The sequence below is a fragment of the Cebus imitator genome, unplaced genomic scaffold, assembly GCF_001604975.1.
Source record: "Cebus imitator isolate Cc_AM_T3 unplaced genomic scaffold, Cebus_imitator-1.0 Scaffold772, whole genome shotgun sequence".
Classification (NCBI taxonomy): domain Eukaryota; kingdom Metazoa; phylum Chordata; class Mammalia; order Primates; family Cebidae; genus Cebus; species Cebus imitator.
Genome location: NW_016108087.1, coordinates 302,416 through 323,476, shown reverse-complemented (window position 1 = coordinate 323,476; position 21,061 = coordinate 302,416). Strand labels below are relative to the sequence as shown.

The window sequence follows — 21,061 nt, the reverse complement described above, 5'->3', positions numbered from 1 at the left end:
TTTCCTTGAGCAGTAGCTTGTAGTTTTCTTAAAGAGGTCCTTCATATTTTTTGTTAGTTGTATTCCTAGATGTTTTATTCTCTTTGTAGCAGCTGTGCATGGGAGTTTGCTCATGATTTGGCACTCTCTGTTATTGGTGTATAGGAATGCTTGTGATTTCTGCACATTGATTTTGTATCCTGAAACTTTGCTGAAGATGTTTATCAGCTTAAGAAGATTTAGTGCTGAGACAATGAGATCTTCCAAATATACAACCATGTTAGAGACAATTTGCCTCCCTCTTTTTCTAATGGAATACCTTGATTTCCTTTCCTTGCCTGATTGCTCTACTTAGAACTTCCAATACTATGTTGAATAGGAATGGTGGGAGAGGGCACAATTGTCTAGTGCCAGTTTTCAAAGGGAATGCTTCCAGGTTTTGCCCATTCAGTATCATATTAGCAGTGGGTTTGTCATAGATAGCTTTTATTATTTTGAGACACATTCCATCGATACCTAGTTTATTGAGAGAGTTTTTAGCATAAAGGGCAGTTGAATTTTTTTGAAAGACTTCTCTGCATGTACTGAGAAAATCATGTAGTTTTTGTCTTTGATTTTGTTTATGTAATGTATTACATTTATAGATTTGTAATATATATGTTACAAATATTGTTGAACTTGCCTTGCATCCCCAAGATGAAATGTATTTGATTGTGATGGATACGCTTTTTGATATGCATTGCATTCAGTCTGCCAGTATTTTATTGAAGATTTTTGCATCAATATTCATCATGGATATTGGCCTGAAATTTTCTTTTGTCATTGTATCTATGCCAAGTTTTGTTATCAGGATGATTTCAGTCTCATAAAATGAGTTAGGAAGTATTCACTTTCTTTGTGTCGTTTGGAATAGTTTCAGAAGGAATGTTACCTGCTCCTCTTTGTATGTCTCGTGGAATTTGGCTGTGAAACCATCTGGACAAAGATTTTGTTGTTGTTGGTGGTGGTGGTAGGCTATTAATTGCTGCCTCTATTTCAGCCCTTGTTATTTTTTTAATAACAAGGAATTCATTGATTCAGCTTCTTCCTGGTTTAGTCTTGGGCTGCTGTAAGTGTACAGGAAATTATCTGTTTCTTCTAGATTTACTGGCATATGTGCATAGAGTTGTTTGTAGTAATCTTTGATTGTAGTTTGTATTTCCGTGGAATCGGTGGTGATATCTTCTTTATCATTTTTTATTGCATCTATTCGATTCTTCTCTGTCTCTTTTTTATTAGTCTGGCTTGTGGTCTATTTTGCTGATCTTTTTAAAAAGTCATCTCCTGGATTTACTGATTTTTTTGAAGGGTTTTTTGTGTTTATATCTCCTTCAGTTCTGTTCTGATCTTAGTTATTTCTTGTCTTCTGCTAGCTTTTGAATTTGTTTGCTCTTGCTACTATTTTTATGATAGGGTGTTGATTTTAGATATTTCCTCTCTTCTCTTATGGGCATTTAGTGCTATAAAGTTTCCTCTACACACTGCTTTACATGTGTCTTAGATGTTCTGGTATGTTGTGTCTTCATTCTCACTGGTTTCAAAGAACATCTTTATTTCTGCCTTCATTTCATTAGTTACCTAGTAGTTATTCAGTAGCAGGTGTTTCAGTTTTCATGTAGTTGTGTGGTTTTGAGTGTTTCTTAATCCCCAGTTCTAATCTGCACTGTGGTCTGAGAGACTGGTTATTATGATTTTTGTTCTTTTGTGTTTGTGGAGGGGTGATTTACTTCCAATTATGTGGTCAGTTTTAGAGTAAGTGCTGTGTGGTGCTGAGAAGAAATTCTGTGGATTTAGGGTGGAGAGTTCTGTAGATGTCTACTAGGTCTGCTTGGCCCAGATCTGAGATCAAGTCCTGTATATCCTTGTTAATGTTATGTCTCATTGATCTGTCTAACATTGACAATGGAGTGTTAAAGTCTCCTATTATTTTTGTGTGGGATTCTAACTCTCTTTGTAGGTCATTAAGAACTTGCTTTATGTATCTGGGTGCTCCTGTGTTGGGTACATATATATTTCCGATAGTTAGCTCTTCTTGTTGTATTGATTCTTTTATCATTATGTAATGTCCTTCTTTGTCTCTTTTGATCTTTGTTGGTTTAAAGTCTGTTTTATCAGAGATTAGAATTGCAACCCCTTCAGTTTTTCCTATTTGTTTGGCAAATCTTCGTCTATCCCTTTATTTTGAGCCTATGTGTGTCTTTGCATGTGAAATGGGTCTCCTGAATATAACACACTGATGGGTCTTGACTTTTTATCCAATTTGCCAGTCTGTTCTTTTGATTGGGCCATTTTGCCAGTTTACATTTAAGTTTAATATTGTTATATGTGAATTTGATCCTGCTATTTTGATACCAGCTGACTGTTTTGCATGTTGGTTGATGTAGTTTCTTTATTGTGTCAATGGTGTTTACCATTTCGCATGTTTTTGCAGCGGCTTGTACTGGTTATTCCTTTCTATGTTTAGTGCTTCCTTCAGGAACTCTTGTAAGGCATGTCTTATGGTGACCAAATCTCTCAGCAATTGCTTGTCTGTAAAGAATTTATTTCTCCACTTATTAAGTTTGGTTTGGCTGGTTATGTGATGGGGAGAATGAATCCAAGCTGGAAAACACTCTTCAGGATATTATACAGGAGAACTCCCCAATCTAGCAAGGCAGGCCAGCATTCAAATCCAGGAAATACACAGAACACCACAAAGATACTCCTCCAAAAGAGCCATCTCTAGGCACGTAATCATCAGATTCACCAGGACTGAAATGAAGGAAAACTGCTAAGGGCAGTGAGTGAGAAATGTCAGGACACCCACAACGGGAAGCCCAGGAGACCCACAGCGGATCTTTTGGCAGAAACCATACAAGCCAGAAGAGAGCAGGGGCTGATATTCAACATCCTTAAAGAAAAGAACTTTCAACCCAGAATTTCATATTCAGCCAAAAAAATTTTTTTTTTAATGTGGATGCATAGTTCTAGTATCATTTGTTAAAAATACTATTCTTCCTCTATTACTTCTGTTGACTTTGCTTCTTTCTCAAAGACAAGTTGGCTTTGTATGGACTTATTTCTGACTCACTATTTTGTCCCTTTGATCATTTATTCTTTTACCAGTGTCATGTTGTATTGATTACTGTAGTTTTATAGTAAATCTTGAAGACAGATAATGTCAGTCTTCTACTTTATTTTTTAGTGTTATTCTGGATTTTTTTTTATCATTTACCCTGCCATATAAATTGAGAATAGCTTTACCAATATTCAGAAAGTACCTGTTGAGATTTTTACCAGGAATACATTTAATCTGTAGATCAACTTGAGAAAAACTCACATCTTAACATTATTGAGTCTTCTTTCTGAATATAGAATATCCATTAATTTGACTCATTTAATGTTTTTTACCAAAAGTTTATACTTTCCTCATATATTTGTTTCTAAAAATATTTATTGATACATAATAATTGTACATATTTATCGGGCATATGTGATATTTTGATATGCCCAAATAATGTGTAATGACCAAATAAGGGTTTAAATCTTTATCATTTCTTTGTGTTGGGAATATGTCAAATCTCTGCCCTATCAATTTAGGTTTATGTGAATAGATTATAGTTAATTATAGTCATCTTGTGATACTATTATATGCTAGAACTAATTCCTTTTATCTAACTGTATGTGTATGCCCATTACAAACCTGTCTCCGTTATCCTCACTGTTCTTACCAGACACTAGTTATAATTTATATTTCAATGAGTTCAACATTCTAAGCCTCTGGATATGAATGAGAACAGGTAATATTTATCTTTCTGTACCAGGCTTATTTCACTTAACATAATTACCTCTAGTTCTGTCCATGTTGTTCAGATCATAGGATTTTTTTTTAAGGCTGTATAATACTGTGTATACATATCACATTTTAAAATCTATTCAGCTATTAATGAAAATAGTTTGTTTTTCTATTGTGACTACTGTGGCAATAAAGATTGCACTGCAGGTATCTCTTTAATATACTGATTTCCTTTCTTCTGTATAAATACCTGTTTGGGATATTGATGGCTCATATTGGACTTCTATTTTCAGTTTAATGAGAGATCTCTATACTGTTTTTCATAATGACTATATGCTAACTTACATTGCCAACAACAGGGTACACGTGCTCAATTTTCTCTGTATCCTCTTCTTATTTTCTGTACATATGTTTATTATTTTTGTCTTTTTGATAACAGACATTCTGACTATGTTGAGAGCATATCTCATTGTGATTTGGATTTGGATTTCCCTGATGATTGCTAATGTTGACCATTTTTTCATATATCTGGCCATATGTATGTTCTCTTTTAAGTTACATCTATTCCGACTCTGTGTTAATGGAATTATTTATATTTTTACTGTTGGGTTGTTTGAATTTCTTATATGTTCTTAATTTTGGTCTCTTGAAAGATGAATAATTTGCCAATATTTAATCCCATTTTATGCGTTGTCTCTCCCTCTTGTTAACAATTAAATTTGCAGTGAAGAAGCTCTTTAATATAGTTCCATTTATTTTTTGTTTTGTAGACTGTGCTTTTGAAATCTTAACTGTAAAATATTTTCCTCGACGAATGCACTGAAGTATTTTCCTTGTATTGTCTTCTAGTTACTTCATGGTTTTAAGCCTTACATTTAAGTTTTTAATGCATGTTAGCTTAGTTTTTGTATATAGTAAAATTTAGAGGTATTACTTTATGCTTATTCATATGGGCATACAGTTTTTTCTGAACCATTTATTAAATAGGGTGCCCTTTCCTCTGTGAAATCAGCGAACTACAAATATATTTCATTGGTTTATCTGTCATTTTTGTGCCAGTAACACACTATTTTGATTATTATAGCTTTGTAATATATGTAGAAGTCAAGTAATGTGAAGCTTACTGTTTTGCTCTTGTGCTCAGTACAGTTAGTGCTCGACTTACGACCATGATTGGTTCCGACAGACTGGTCGTAACAAGATTTGGTCGTAAGTTGAGTAGGCTATATGTACAGTACTGTGAAATGATGTATAAAAATCTTTAAGTCATATTGTGTCATAATTTTCTTTCATTATTGTTATATATCATAATTTTCTTTGTTCATTTTATGCCATTTGTATCATCTCTACACCATTTTGTTTCTTATTTTTACATTCGTCAGGTTTAAGTAAAACGCTGCATTACCAGTACAACTGGTTTAATATTTGCAAAACATACAAAAACAAAATACAGGTGCATACAAAAATACAAAATACAGGTGTAAAAAATACCATAGGAAACATTTTCCCTATTGCAAAATATATCAAAATATATAAACATGTACAAAACATTTTATTGGCCGCTGGTGCTTGGCTGCAGATCCTTGATGTCATCATCTGAGGCAGCAGTTGGGGTTACCGGAGTTGGTTTTTTCATAAACATGTTGAGCTTTGTCTGAATTGTATGTTTCTTTTTTTCTTCATAAATTTCATGATACAGATGAAACATATTGTGTGCCATCCGTTTAATACTTGCAAATAGTTCGATGTTTGGGTCCATTGCTTCAAAATGTATAAGAAGTTTTATTGGGAGGGGGTTTGATGAAAAATATCCAGACACAAAACACAAATTGCTGTACCAAGTCTGGGATAACAGTTGAAATGGTGCATGCAGAGATGGCAGTGCTGCCGGAAGCTGGTCCGCACTGTCATATGAGTTGCCAGACGTGGAGCAGTCGTGGCTAGCTATTGTGGTCATAAAGCCGAATGGTCATAAGTTGCATAGCTCGTAAGTCGATCAATACCTGTATTGCTTAGAATATTTGGGGTATTTTGTAGCCCAATAAAAATATTAGAATTGCTTTTTCTATTTCTCTGAGAAATGTTATTGGTATTTTTATAGGGATTGTATGAAATCTGTAGACTGTTTTGTGATATATGGACACTTTAGTAATATCAATTTCTTGATCAGAAGATGTCGTTCCATTTGTTGTGTATGTGTTTGTGTGTGTGTGTATGTGTGTGTACTTTTCAATTTCTTTAATCAATGTTTTCCAGATTTCCTTTTAGAGATGTTTATATTCTAAGTTAAATTTATCTGTAAGTATTTTTGATAGCTACTATAAATGGGATTGATTTTTAATTGATTTTTCAGATAGTTTATTATGATATACAGAAAATATTACTGGTTTATGTATGTTGATTTTGTAACTTTCAATTTCAGTAAATTTATTTATCAGTTCTAAGAGGTTTTTCATAGAGTCCTTAAGTTTTTTTTTTTTTTTCTTTACATGTAACATCATTTCACCTGCAAAAAGGAAAATATTGAGATGCCTCTTTACTAAAATGAATGCCTTTTCTTTCTTTCACTTGCCTGATTGTCCTGGATAAAACTTCTTGTACTACATAGAATATGTATAAAGAATGTGAGCATCTTTGTCTTATTCCAGGTTTTAGAGGAAAGGAATGTTTTTTGATTGGTGGGCTACTGATTGCTACCTCAACTTCAGCCTTTGTATTTGGGCTATTCAGGGTTTTCTGTGTCTCTGTATCCTTCATTTTGCATCTAGTCTTAGTTATTTCTTGTCTCCTGCTAGATTTTGTGGTTTCTTTTCTTTTCTTTTCTTTCTTTTTTTTTTTCTATTCTTTTTTTTTAGCACTTTCAATTTTGATAATAGGGTGTCAATTTTTATCTTTCCTTGTTTCTCATGTGGGCATTTATTGCTATTAATTTCCCTCTCAACATTTCTTTAAAGGTTCCTAGAGATTCTAGTAAGTTGTGTCTTTATTCTGAATCATTTCAAAGAACATCTTTATTTCTGCCTTCATTTCGTTGTTTAACCAGTTGACATGAAAAAGCAAGTTGTTCGTTTTCCAAGTGCTTGTATGGATTTGAGTGTCTCTGATTGTGCTGTGCTCTGATAGACTGTTTGTTATGTTCTTTTGCATTTGCTGAGGAGTAATTTGCTTCCAATGATGTGATCAATTTTAGAGTAAGTGCTATGTGCTGCTAAGAAAAATGTATATTCTTTGGATTTGGGGTGGAGCATTCTGTCAATGTCTGTTAGGTCAATGTGGTCCAGCTCTGCATTCAAGTTCTGGATGTCCTTGTTAATTTTCTGTCCCATTGATTTGTTTAATATTGACAGTGGAGTATTGAAATCTCCCACTACTGTTTTGTGGGCATTTAAATCCCATTTTAAGTCATTGGGAACTTGCTTTATTTATCGGGATGCTCCTGTGTTGGGTGCATATGTACATAAGATAGTTAGCTCTTCTTGTTGGATTGATACTTTTACCATTATGTAATGCCTTCTTTGTCTCTTTTGATCTTTGTTGGTTTGAACTCCGTTTTGTCAGAAACTAAGATTGCAACCCCTGCTTTTCTTTGTTCTCCATTTGCTTGGTAAATCTTCCATCTCTTTATTTTGAATCTATGTGTGTCTTTGTATGTGAGATATGTTTCCTGAATACAACACACCAATGGGTTTTGACTTTTTATACAGTTTGCCAGTCTGTGTCTTTTGATTGAGTCATTTAGGCCATTTATATATTCAGTGTGAATTTCATCCTGCTATGTTTTATTGACTGGTTTTCTTGCCCATTAGTTGACTCATTTTCTTCATTGCATTTTTAGTCTTTGCCATTTGGCATGCTTTTGCACTGGCTGGTACTTGTTCCTTTCTGTGCTTATTGTTTCTTTCAGGAACTCTTGTAGAGCAGGTCTGGTGGTGATGAAATCTTTCAGTAATTTCTTGCCCATAAAGGATTTCATTTCTGCTTCACTTAAGAAGCTTCATATGGCTGGATATGAGATTCTGGGTTGAAAGTTCTTTTTTAAAGGATGTTGAATATTGGCAGCTACTCTCTCTGGCTTGTAGGTTTTCTGCTGAGAGATCTGCTGTGAGCCTGATTGGCTTTCCTCCGTGGGTGACCTGACCTTTCTCTCTGGCTGCCCTTAGCATTTTTTCCTTCATTTCAACACTGGTGAATCTGACTATTATGTGCCTTGGGGTTGCTCTTCTTGAGGAATATCTTTGTGGAGTTCTCTGTATTTCTTGGATTTGAATGTTGGCCTGTCTTGCTAGACTTGGGAAGTTCTCCTGGATAATATCCCAGAGCATGTTTTCCAGATTGGATTCATTATTCCTGTCATATTCAAGTACACCGATCAAGCATAGATTAGGTCTTTTAACATAATCCTATATTTCTTAGATGCTTTGTTAGTTTCTTTTCACTCTTTTTTTCTCTCGTCTTGTCTTATTTTTTTTATTTCATTCAGTCAATCTTCAATNTTTCTTCTGCTTGATTGATTTGGCTATTAAAACTTGTGTTTGCTTCACCTAGTTCTTGTGCTGTGTTATTCATCTCCATCAGGTCATTTATGTTCTTCTCTAAGTTGGTTATTCTAGTTGGCATTTTGTCTGACCTTTTTTCAAGGTTTTTGATTTTTTTGTTTTGAGTTAGAATGTGTTCTTTTAGCTCAGAAAAGTTTGTTATTATCCACCTTCTGAAGCCTGTTTCTGTCAATTCATCACACTCTTTCTTGGTCATGTTGTGTTCCCATGTTGCTGAGGAGCTGTGATCCCTTGAAGGAGAAAAAGTGCCCCTGTCTCTGATAGTTTCATCTTATTTTGCACTGTTTTTTTTTTTCCCATCCTTGTGGATTTACCTGGCTGTGATCTCAGGGAGGCTGTTTGATGTGGTCGCTTGTCTGCCCATTGAGGTGCTGCTGGGTTTCTAGGGACTCCTTCATATTGCTAGGTAAGCTTCCTGTGTCTTTTTTGTTTACACTGGGAGATTAGGCCCACCTTTTCCACTTACCTGGAGATGGAACTGGGTGGTCAAGAACACCATCTGTTGCTATGTAGGCTTCCTGTGTTTTTTATTAAAACAAGAAGCCTAGTCCCACCCCTGGTTGGTTGTGTTTTTCCTGCACAGGGCTGGATCATTCAGGGTACAGCTCAAACTGAGGCACTGGCTTTGTAACTCACTAGAGTTAGTGCTTCAGCCCCTTGTTGATGGTGGGGGAGGGGAGGGACCCACTCAGCCTCACTGTCTGTCTCCCCACTTTCAGCTCCCTCTCTCTCTGGGTAGGGGGAGGGGGTACTAGCTTGGTCCATAGGCTCTCCTAGCTGGTTTATGGGCTTCAGCATTTGCTTAGATCTGTGCACCAATCCGGGACACTGTCTTGGATTATTATTCAACTCTGTGCTTTTATTTCCCTGCACTTGACTGGCTAAGATCCCCATTCTGTGTATTGCTGAGGCTTCAGGGGAAGTGCTATATCTGGACTGGAGTGCCAGATGGGGAGCCTCCAACTCACCAGTCAGATGCACATTCTGGGTGAAGTGACACCCCTCCCCAACTCAGTCTGCCCTGTCTGGAATTTGCTCACTGTCGGTCCAGACCCATTAAAATGCAACTGGTGCCTTGGTTGGAGCTAGGAGATCTCTGGATCTCTGTGACTCTCTGACTGGGTGTTCTGCACCAGAGTTGTGTCTATTCGGCCATCGTGACTCCTCTTCAAGCTCAAAATTTTAAAATTCTGCTTTACCTAGTCAATTTTTGAAGCACTTGATGGTATTTTAAATTTTTTTTCAAAATTTTTAGTTCTAGAGTTTCTGTTTAGTTCTTTTAATGCTACCTAACTCCTTGTTGAATTTTTCATTCAGATCATGAAATATTTTTCTTATATTTTTTCTATTATGAGTATTCTTCTGTGTCTCACTGAATCTCCTTGATGTTATTATTTTCAATCCTTTTTTCAGCATTTTATAGATTTTTTTTCTCATTAGAATCTGTTCATGGAGAATCATTTTTTTTGGAGGTATCAAGTTTTCTTAATTTTTTCCCTTTGTTTTAATAAGCTTCTTTGTTTACACTGAATAGTGAAAATAACTGTTCAATAGTGAAGTAAGCAGATTTTACACTCACTATTATTGCATGAACAGAAATAGCCATATGCATAATTTTTTTATGTTATCTCAGATCACTGCAAAATAGCACAATAGAGCAGAGATTCAGAGACACAAAGTTAATGAAGACATTTAACATTGCCAAGACTTTAAAAGGTAATTGCAATCATACAGCAAACATAAATAAATAAAAATAAAAAGTCAGTTTGTAAGTTTGACCTTCATCAGAATGTGAAGAATCATGTTGTGTGTCAGAAATCCCTGTAGCTAAGATGCTCTTCTAATATTTGATCAAGTTCTCAGTCAGGTTGATGGGGAGGACATTCTAGTGAATGATATTTTGTATTTGGCTTCATTGTAGAATGAATATGATAGGCATTACTTGAATATTTTTGCTTGTACGATCCTCTGTTTTTCAAAGCTTTCTATTCCTGGTTCTCTTTTGGTAATGTCTAAATCAGTTTCCAATTGTGTGACATTTCTAAAATGAGCCACAGCTGTACTCTGAATGGTCATTTTGTTTTCTGCCAAATAAAGATCTTCCTCAAAAAGCTGAATTTCAGATTCTTTTTCTTAACATGTTATCTGAGATTGATATCCTTTGTCTCAATTCGCTACCAGCAAATATTCTAGATTCTGCATGGAGTTTTTCTCATTTGTTATCTTACTTTTCAGGAGTTCAATTTCAGAACAAGCAGGATCTAACTAATTCTCTATCATTTCTATTTCCTTATCTTTAGCAACGAGCTGTTGATTAAGAAGTTCTTTGCTTGACTCAAGTTTAATACAGAGTTCCGTAGTAGAAGACAAATCTGCAAGAGTGGACACTTTTTAAAACTGAATCTTCTGAAGCTCGTCTTCTATTTTTACTGCAGGCTTATTTAAGGTAGAAATTCTGGAAAAACAAACAAACAAAAAAGGTAGAAATTCTGAGAATTGTAAGACATTTCTATATTTAAGTGTTGCTCAACCTTGCTGTTGGGGAAATCTTTTTCTTTTAATCTGTTACCTTCTGCCTTGGCAGTGATAAATTCCAATTCGAGGGTATTGTTATTACCTTCTGATTAACAGACTTTACTTTCCCAGATTTCAGCATCTTCATGGGCTTTTCAAAGTTGTTCCATCATTTGCTGGTCCTCAAATTCTTCAGACTTTAATATAGTCTTCAGTTTGTTAAGCCCAAATTAGTATCTTGAACTTATTGTTTTATGTCATTAAGGGCAATTCAATTTCTTGGACAGTGCCTTATTTTCTTGTTTGGCTATAGAAAACTGTTCTTGGAGATTGTCATTGTCATGAGCCAAGATATTTCTTTCCCTGGTGATCTGGGCCACCTCATCTTTTGTCTTATCCAATTGCCAACACATTCTGGAAATGTCTTATTCACACATAGTTATGGCCTTAGTGGACTGTCTTGAGGCCTGCTCCATCTCAGCAATGATATTCTTCATGCCTGAAATGGTGTTTTCTTTCATTGCCAAATATTAATTTTGTTATGTATAAATTTGATTCTGTCATTTTGTTACCAACTGGTTTTTTTGTCCGTTAGTTGACACAGTTTCTACATTGCATTGTTGGTCTTTATCATTTGGTACATTTTTGCAGTGGCTGCTATATTTAGTTTCTTTCTATGTTTAGTGCTTCTTTTAGGAGATCTTGTAAGGCAAGCTTGGTGATGACAAAATCTCTCAGCATTTGCTTTCTGTAAAGAATTTTATTTCTCTTTCACTTAAGAAAATTAGTTTGGCTGGGTATAAAATTATGGGTTGAAACTTCTTTTCTTTAAGGATGTTGAATACTGGCCTTCACTCTTCTGGCTTGTAGGATTTCTGCCAAGAGATCTGCTGTGAATCTCCTGTGGTTCCTTTTGTGGGTGACCCAACATTTTCTCTGGCTGCCCTTAGCATTTTTTCTTCATTTTAACCCTGATGAATCTGAGAATTATGTGCCTTGGAGTTGCTCTTCTTGAGGAATATCTTTGTGGTGTACTCTGTATTACCTTGATGTGAATGTTGGCCTGCCTTGCTAGATTGCAGAAGTTCTCACGGATAATATCCTAAAATATGTTTTCCAGCTTGAATTCATTCTTCTCATCACATTCCAGTACACCAGTCAAACATAAGTCTTTTCACATAATCCCATATTTCTTGGAGGTTTTGTTCATTCGTTTTCATTCTTTTTGCTCTAATCTTGCCTTCTCATTTTATTTCATTGAGTTGATTTTCAATCTCTAATATCCTTTCTTCTGCTTGATTGATTTGGCTATTGAAACTCGTATATGCTTTACGAAGCTCTCGTGCTGTGTATTTCAGCTCCGTCAAGTTGTTTATGTTCTTCACTATGCTGACTATTCTAGTTAACATTTCATCTAATCTTTTTTCAAGGATTTTAGTTTCTTTACATTGGGTTAGAACATGTTTGTTTAGCTCAGAGAAGTTTGTTATTACCCACATTCTGAAGCCTGCTTCTATCAATTTGTCAAACTCATTCTCCCTCCTGTTTTGTTCCCTTGCTGGTGAGGAGTTGTGGTCCCTTGCAGTAGGATAGATATTCTTGCCCTTCATGACATCATTTATTTGTGCTGCTTTCTTCCCAACTTTGTAGATTTATCTACCTTTAATCTTTGAAGTCGATAATTTCAGTTGGGGTCTCTGAGTGGACTTTCTTTCTGTTGATATTGAAGTTCTTTCTTTTTGTTTTCTTGTTTTCCTTTTAAGAGTCAGATCCCTCTGATGTAGGACTGCTGGAGGTCCACTCTAGGCTTTGCTTGCCTGGGAATCACCTGTGGGGACTATGAAGGAATGAGGATTGCTGCCTGGTCTTTCTTCTGGTGGCTTATCCAAGAAGGGTACCTTCCAAATGACAGACATGGCCCTCCTGTATGAAGCTTTTTTGTGTGTTAGTGTGTGTGTGTGTTATTCAGGGGTCAGGGAATCACTTGAGGAGGCAGTTTGTCCCTTGTCTGACTGCAGAGGTGCCACTGGGCTGCCTCTGACTCAGCCTGGCTGCTGTGTAGGCTTCCTCTGACTTTTGTTTACACAGATGGGATTAGACTCGCCTTTGCAATGGTGACACCCTTCCCATCACCAAACTCAATTGTCCTAGGTTGAGCTGAAACTCCTGTGCTGACTGTGAAATTCTCAAATGAGAGGGCTTCAGTTTGCTGGTCTTTGTGGGGGTGGAGACTACCAAGCCTTATCACTTGTCTCCCTGCTTTCAGCTCGCTCTTTTTCTAGAGGGTGGGAAGATCCATCCCACAGGTGCTCTTGGTGCTAGTCAAAACTTCCACCCAGATCTATGCTGACAACTTGTGGTGCCAGGCCAGCCAGAGCGGTCACTCAGATCTGTGTTGGTAACTCCTTGGGCTTTTCAGACCAGTGGTTTTCTCCTGGACTGGGGGTTGCAGAGGCCATTGGAGAAGCACAGTATCTGAACCAGAGTGCCGAGAAGTAAAGTCCCCAAACCTCAGGCCAGTTACACTTCCTAGTTGGGGCAGTGCCCTGCCCTGCCTCAGTTCACCCTCCTTGGACTATACCAAATATCTAACCAGTCCATTGAAATTAATCTGGCACCTTGGTTGGAAATGCAAAGATCAATCACCTTCTGCATCTCTCTCATTGAGAAGCGTGCTCTGGAGCTCTTCATATTTGGCCATCTTGGTAAAAGTCTCATTCTTTGATGTTTGTCTGCCAATTTAGTATCCATTTCCTTTCCTGCTAGTAATGTCATTTCTGTTTCCACAGAGCTTACGCTTTCCTTAATCAAAATCATATCTGACATTTGCTCCATATATTCATCATTAATATCATGACCTTTACACTCCAGTTCATCTATCCCTTGTTCCATGTGAGGCTTCTCATTAAATGCTATTTCCTGAGAAATGTTTAGTCTTTCCTTTAGACTATCTTGTTCTGTGATCATTCTTTGTAAATCAGTGAAGGCTACCTCTCTTTCAGTCTCTACTTGCCAGAGCATAGGATGTGCCATTATTGACTTATGACTTTTACAGCTTTACATCATTTTCCATCGAAGCTGGGTAGTTGCTTCCAGTGCCTGTTTATAAAAAGAGAGGTTTTTTCTCTCTCATATGTAAGAATCTTGACCGCATCCTGGATTTTCTGCCAGATGTCACCCATATTTTCCCAACATGCATTTAAGTTCTTCATAATCTCTTCTGGTCTTCAGTAGTTCTACATAACAGCTTGCACTTTGGCCAGTTGGTAGTGGGTGTCTTGGACTTTTAGACCTTCTTATCATGTTTCTCAAAATTTGAGCTTCACTCTTATAGTAATCTCTGACTGCTTCCAAAGTTTGTAAATTTTTTTTCTTGTGTCCTTACATTGATAGCTGTACACCTGATATAACAGTTATATATTCCAAATGTATGGTTGTCTTTTATAGAAAAAGCTTTTGCTTTAGATATATCTGCAGTGTTCGCTCATTTGGTGCTTTAGCTTTCATTCTAAGTGCACACAGTAGTGTATTCTCCATATGATTTATCTATAATCAGTATCATTGGTGTCTGAGTTTCTAATTGGGTTAGGCTATGGTTGTTTGTGAAGCCTGTGGTAAAACTTTGCTGGAGAGGGAACACCAGGCTAGTTGGTCCTTGTGCCGCAGTTGTGGCAGCAGTGATATAGGCATGCCTGTCCTGGAACCCCTGGGTGGTGTACATAGCCATCAGTTTTCTTGGGATTCATATATTCAATCCATAGGTCTTCAGGTGGCTTGCTTGGATGTTAGGAGTGGCAGGAGTTTGGCAGTGGCTCAACCCTTGGATTCTCACATGTCCTTTAATGCTGTTGTCAGTCCTGAAAGACCAGTTCTCAAACTTCTACATAGCATATATGAGGGGAAAATGTTGATGGACATTGTTGGTGGTACTGAGGGCATGCTGGGAAGACTTATTCTCAGGCCTCCAAAAGATTTCTTGTAGGCAAATGGGAGGGGTCCATTCCCAGACACTCAGCATGCTGTGTGCAGGCACCGGAATGCTGCTGGGGCTCATTCTTACACCCATAGAAGGCATAAACAAGCACTGATGACTGTGGGTGGCTGACCCTCTTTTTTAACGCTATTGGTGCCCCATGGTTACCAGTGGGGCTGCCTACAGCAGGTAGGGTAGTTTGATCTCCAGATTGTTCAACAGTTGTGGGCACTGGGTGACATCAGAGGGCAGGTGAGTCTCACTTGTCCAGTAGTGCATGAGAGTGCTGGCTGTGACAACTAGGCAGATTATCCCTAGGTCACTGGACAGCACATTCAGTTGGTAACATGTAGGAATTCACTGAAGATGGCAAAAGTATTAAGAGAAAAATAGTGGGAAAAGTTGTATGTTTTAAACTCTTTTAAAAGGCCTAGGTTTTTTGTTTTTTTTTTTTTTTTATTTTTGCAACCTCCGCCTCCTGAATTCAAGTGATTCCCCTGCCTCAGTCTCCCAAGTAGCTGAGATTAAGGTATGCACCATATTGCTTGTTTTTTTTTTTTCATAATTTTAGTAAAGTTTCAACTAAAGACAGTATAAATCCTCTTTACATTTAGTTAATAAATAAAACAAATAGCTAAGATAGGTAAAATAATTTACCTAACTAACTTGTTTACTCATGTAGTCTTAAAAGCCACTTTTGAGCCAGTTGGCCCTCTCAGGGTCAGGGAGGGTGATAACCAGAAATATCATCAAATAATTGTGTTTACTTTAGACATCAAAACTTACAAGTGTGTTAACTTAAAGCCCCTGTTATTAAATCTATACTAAATAGGTAATAAAAGATAACTAGTGAATGTCATATAACTATAATCTCTCTCTGACAGTGACTCAAGACCCCTTGGCCCACTCATTCAGTATATCCTATGTGTGAGTACATTTATTCATCCATCATACAACTCAGGTCTGTAAAACATATCCTGAAAATAACAGTTTATATGATGTGTCTACTCTTAGACCGTAGAATGTACCAGTCCCTCCTCCCCAGATAGGACAGTCCCCAGTCTCTGTTAAGGTGTGTGAGGTGTGCATAGTAACTCTTGCTGGAGGCAGTGGGCTTACTGTCAGTTCATGGCTCCAGGAAGGTGTGGTTAGGATGACGATTAGGCCAATCTCCAGTCCCTTTTAAGGTGTGTGCGAGTACATGGCAGGACATGCTGGAATGAGTGAGGTTGCTGTTAAAAATAGTGGCCTCAGGAACATGGCTCTCAGGTTCTTGGAATATGTGCTGTGGCTCAGTTTGTCTCTGGCAGAAGCCTCCCTGGTATATTGTACTGCCTGTTCTCTAAGTGTGTGCTAAAGTGCTGGTGACTTGTCTGTACCACTGGGCCCACCTGCTGTCTAGCCCTGTAGGTGCATGTGGAAGGGCTGTCAGTGGGCTTCAGGGATGTGGAGGTTCAGGAACTGTTGGAAACTTGGTACAATGTAAGACGGTGAGAAATGGGCTCTCAATGAATCTTAGTGGGTTTGAGTAATCCTGTGTGAAACTCCATCCCTGGAGCTGTGCCTTGTACCCAGGCAGCTCCATCTCCTAGTCTGAGGCCCTCAAGTTTGAGGGGATCTCCTGTGTTTAGAATTACAGAAGTACACAGCGGGAATGTGGACCCCAGGGAATCTTGCTTACCTTTTGTCCACATTTCAGTTTCTCCAACTGCAAGCAAATCCTGGTCAGTCAGGCTGCTTTACTGCTCTTTCTTTTTGTGGTTCAGAGGTTACCTGTCATTTTCCTACTGAATTTCATTGTTTTCTCTTGAATACTTTATTCATGTGGGTATTTGCTGTCTTATTGGTCCTTCTTCATAGAGAATGATATGATTGGAGCCTCCAGTTAGCCATCTTGAAGCCCCCTCCCTCCTCATCTGTTCTTGTACACTCTTTGTCAAAATTTTCATCAAGAAGTCTCTCTCTCTCTCTCTTTCTCTGTGTGTGTATGTGTGTGTTTTGATGGTTTGAATACTTCTGTCTGCCAACATTCATGTAAAAAGAACAATTTTCCTAGCATTAAATACATTATGAAGATGAGGCCTTAGTGGCTTTATAAGAGGAGGAGAGATGTAACCCAGCACACTTGGCTTCCTTGCCTTCTAACGTCCTGTGACATTTCAGGACTATGCAGAGCCTACACCAGCAAAAAATACCCACATCAGATGCAGAATCTCAATCTTGGGCTTCCCAGCTTCTAAAAATATAAGAAATAATTTTATTTTGTTAAAAATAAATTATTCTGTCTCAGGTATTAAGTTATAGTAACAGAAAATGAATGAGGACAGGTGTCAATTAAATGTGTTTTAAGTTCTAATTATTCACTGCTCATACAAATTGAGTATCCCTTATATAAAATGTTTGACACCATCTCTCTGTGGTGACTGTTCACAGCACAACATTCTGCTTAGCCTCATACTGAAATCATTGCAACTGATATCAAAACCAGATGAGATCTTACAGGAAGGGTGATTGGGTGCAGCTTGCCTCCTTCTTTGAATAAAAAGCTGTTTGCTCACCTTAAAAATATGCTTGAGACAGAAGTGTTTGAAATTTCAGTGGCATTAATCTGGATTAGAATATTTGCCTATACTTAACCAGTTGAACGCCCATAATTCAAAGGTGAAATAAGAAATGCACCAATGAGTATTTCCTTTTAGTGTCATGGTGGTGCTTAATAAGTCAGATTGTGATGCATTCTGGATTTAATATTTTTAGCTTAGTGATGTTTCATCTTCATAGAGGATAAAATAATTAACTTTTGTATAACTTTGTACTCTGTAAGTTTCTATGATTATTTAGTTATAGTGGTTTATTGTCATTGTTTACTTTTCTTTGAGATTTTCATTTCATCTATAAACATAATCTGTGTTAGATATGGTAGTTTTATTTCTTCTTTCCTTCCTTCCCAGCCTGTGTACCTCTTATTTTCCTTCCTTGTCTTCATTAGCTGGGATTTCTACTGTGATGTTTGGGAGGAGTGGTAAGAAACAATATTATTTTTTTCTCCTTGATCTTAGCAGGAAAGCTTCCAGTTTCTCACCCTTATGTAAGTATGATATTAGCTGTATATTTCTTATAGATATCATTTCTCAACTTGAGGAACTTACTCCTCTATTCCTACTTTGCCAGAGTTTTTTTTAATTATGAATAGATGTTGAATTTATCAAATGCTTTTTCTGTTTCTATTGAAATCATGATTAAGAAAAAATACATTGCTGTGATATATTACTGATTTTTAAATGTGGAATCAGCTTGGCATGCCTGGAATCCATCCAATTTTGACATCATGTTCAATAGTTTTTATATACTACTGGAATCCAGTCTCTAATTAGCAGAAGATTTTTGCAACTATGTACATCAGTATACTGTTTAATTTGCTCATAATGGCCCTTTGAATTTGGTATTAGAGTAACGTGAATTAGGAAATATTCTCTCTTCTCCTTAGAGTAATGTGAATTAGGAAATATTCTCTCTTCTTCCACTTTCTAAAAGGAACTGTAAAAAAATGGCTTGTTTTTAAAAATACGTCCAGTTTCAAAACTCAAAGATCACCTCGTCAAAAGGAATGCATACAGAGTTTAATGCTGTATAATGCGTACACAATTTCAGCTTTGCAAGCAAAATAATTCTAAAAATTGATTACACATAATAATGTACTTCTACAATTAAAAATGACTAGCATAACAAATCTTATATTACATCTATTTTGTCACATTATTTTTAAAAAAGAACACTTTCTTTGATCTTTGTGTCTTCCCCAAATATTTTTTTCACTTCTTGCCTTTATATTCTCTTTCATTTTATTAAAGTTTGTTATGATTCTTCTGTCTTAGCTTTAGAAAGATAAGTGCTCAAGGAGACTTAAATAATATGTCAATTATATTTCTAATAAACTGAATTATATATTCCTAATGCATTTAATTAGGTTGATGCTTAGTTTAATACTCAGTTTTTGCAAATAATGTTTTAAAATGCTTTATTAAAACAAATAAACTAATTCAAATACTAATTTCAACTTGTAGTCTAATAACAGAAGAGAGCAAGAGAAAATGGGAGCAAGAATGAAAGAATGGAGAGGGAAGAGAAAAGACCAGTGAATATGTGCACACCCACACTTATCCAAGGTTCTGAGTAACATGCTACCAGAGGAAAAAGCGTCTGCTGCTCAGGTCTGCACACACACACACACACACACACACACACACACATTTCTCCAGCCATTCCTCTAACAACCTTATTACACTGGTCTATATATTTATCTTTTGTTGTGCCTTGCAGGAACCTCATCCCACATGGATTTTCTATGATCTATTTTCCTGCTTCAGGCAGTCATTAGCTAAGAATGGGCATTCTACCTGCTAAGAGTCCAGCACTTAATAAGCTATAGGAGGCTGGCTACAGTCTTCTGCATTGGGCTTAGGCCTCACTCCAGAGAGGAGGAGTCCTTAACTATGCCTCTGGGTACGTTGCCTCATTAAACCATATGCAGAACAAGTTGTACTGAATGTACCCAGACCAAGAACAGAGAGGATACTAGGCAGAAAAGGCAGTTATTACCTAGGCAGTGAAAGGGAATCTTCCGTTACAGAGGAGTAAGGGATGTGTGATCTGCTATGGCACTTTCTGTTTACGTTGAGCAGATACTTGAAGTATATATTAACCCTCTTGCTGAAATGAAAGAGAAATGGACATCAATAAGAAAAATGCATGGTTCATACATATTTAAACAGGCCCTGTATCATCACGAGGCAAGAGAGAAGTAAGTTTACAGGAGATCTAAGCAAACAATACCGGTAGCAGATAAATGACTGAGGCACTCTTGTGGCACTAAAACTATTACTGCTTTTGTGCTATGATTTCATAGAATGCAGGAACGGGTAGAATGGCTGTACGGACAAAATAAACCGAACCATCAGAAATGTATCATGTAGCCAAACAGAACTAAGAGAAACAGTGGTAATCGTTAGCTCTTACCTCTGCCTGTGAGTAGAAGGGAGGAAAAGGAACATCAGTCAGAAAGACATGGACCCGAAGGGGCAAAATGTCTTCATCTAGGAATAATGTGAAACTCAGCAAGAAGAATACATACTGTTTCATTGAACACAAGTTTAATCACATCCATATTTCACCCATCTGACTAAAGTGTTTCAGAGTGCTAGAAACACTAGTTCAAAGACATAAAACAAATCAGATAAGCACCTAGATCTCACTGCTTCAGGAAACAGAGTCAAACAACAGAAACAACTTCCAGTTAGGGAGAGATCTAAGATGCTCATGGTTAACCAAGAGACTTGGAAATTTAGTCATTTAGCAAACACCTACTAAGCGTTTACTGCATACAAAGCACCATGCTGGGAATATGGGGCCCACAATGGTATAAATCATCAAAAGAATAAACTCAATGACTTCTAAGCTCCCACTTTTAAATGCACCGTACAGTGGAATTGAGGTCATTAAAGCACTCCCCAATATCCAACCTGAAATAAAGTGATACCAGATTGTCCTCCTGTGGTTAGGAATGGAAGTGGGAGAGGCACTCTTTTACCTTCCTTGAAGGGTTAGACTTCATTTTCTAATATAGGCTGGGAAAAATATTTTAATACAAATTGAGGTGGCAACATAATGTTAAGCCCAAGAAAGAACACTGGACAAAGTTGTCTTGGATGTTTTTCATATAAAAGTGCTCATTGGTGGATATCTTTTTAAAAGCCACAAGAAACAGAGTACTGGAAATAAAGAAATTTGTTTAAAGAGGTACTTTCTCTATGCTATAAAATATTGCATCTAATTTTAGGCTTGGTTGCCATAATGCCTAGCTTTGACATTGTGGTGTTTCTGCTGTATAATTTAACTGATATGTAATGTTATAACAATACCGAAATCAAACATTCTAACAGCTCTTTGAAGAGACATATAGGTCCCCTTAAAATTTCTGTTCATGCAGTGGCACACACAGATAGTTAAGAGAAACCCTGATATAGCATACAGAAACTTAGTGGCATGGTGGTTACAATAGATGGCACTGTCTAAGCTACCTGTTGGCTTTTTTGTTTTCACAGTTTTGATATTTCCCAACAATTGGGATGCAGTATTGGAAAAAAGTATCTCATATCTCATGAGCGACAAGATTTGGAAGTTTCCTCTTCTTACATTTTCATCCACAAGTCTTCTCTATTATCTTTG

At 36.9% G+C, this 21,061-nt stretch overlaps 1 pseudogene; it reads right to left on the bottom strand.

Moving 5' to 3' along the window:
- Positions 1 to 10,160: 10,160 nt before the first annotated feature.
- Positions 10,161 to 20,791, bottom strand: LOC108297100 (annotated as a pseudogene).
- Between the last annotated feature and the right edge of the window lie 270 nt (positions 20,792 to 21,061).